Raw genomic sequence first — 1054 nt, 5'->3', positions numbered from 1 at the left:
ATTAGTGGTTTTTCTATCATAAATTATTTGTTTGATTTAACGTTTAATTGTAGTAGCATTAAAATAAGACAATGCAATGAAGTCGTTGTTTAGTAGCTTTATTGTGGCTGTTGTTTGTTACCTACAAAAGTTGATTGGCACTGTAATTTATTGCGCTAAAGTTGTTTTTAAATAGTGCTGTTGGCATAGTGATTATAAACATAAAGTGACAAGACCTGAGATCGAATTATTATTTTTTAAACATCAGAATGACACGAGTTTTTAAGACTAGTACCTTTTGACTAATTGTAATGATTTTAATAACAAATTGGTGTTCAATATAAGGATCCAGCGCCCCCTGATGACACGTAACGCACACTGTCGGTGTGCCTATCTATCTATCTATCTATCTATCTATCTGTCTGTCTGTATGTCTGTCTGTCTGTCGTTCTATCTACCAATCTATCTATCTATCTATCTATCTATCTATCTATCTGTCTGTCTGTCTATCTATCTGTCTGTCTGTCTGTCTGTCTGTCGTTCTATCTACCACTCTATCTATCTATCTATCTATCTATCTATCTATCTATCTGTCTGTCTGTCTGTCTGTCTGTCGTTCTATCTACCACTCTATCTATCTTAAAGGTCTAAATAACACTTAGTCTAAATTTGTATTGTTTATCATTTTTGTTAAATCATTTGTTAATATATCATAAGATATACTTTCTATTTTTCAGTTTACAAAAACTTCATATGAATAATTGAAAAATGTTGTTCCCAAACAGTAGCATATGCACAGATTAGTATTTGTTGTGGTGAATAATAATGATTCTTCATTTTATTTAAAAAAAATAAAAAAAGAAGGAAAAATATTTTTAAAAATCACATACCCAGTACTATAATATTTTTTTTATGTGAATTATGGCATTTTGTTTTATTACAGTAAGATAAATCATAATTTGTTTTATTATGATCATCAATAATCATTTGGTAGCCACAACTGTCCAGTGGATGTACTGTAGCAGATATGGATGAAATATATATATATATATATATATATATATATATATATATA

This window comes from Sinocyclocheilus rhinocerous, unplaced genomic scaffold (genome assembly GCF_001515625.1).
Source record: "Sinocyclocheilus rhinocerous isolate Xijiao unplaced genomic scaffold, SAMN03320098_v1.1 scaffold2415, whole genome shotgun sequence".
Classification (NCBI taxonomy): domain Eukaryota; kingdom Metazoa; phylum Chordata; class Actinopteri; order Cypriniformes; family Cyprinidae; genus Sinocyclocheilus; species Sinocyclocheilus rhinocerous.
Note: the sequence above shows the minus strand (reverse complement) of the source record.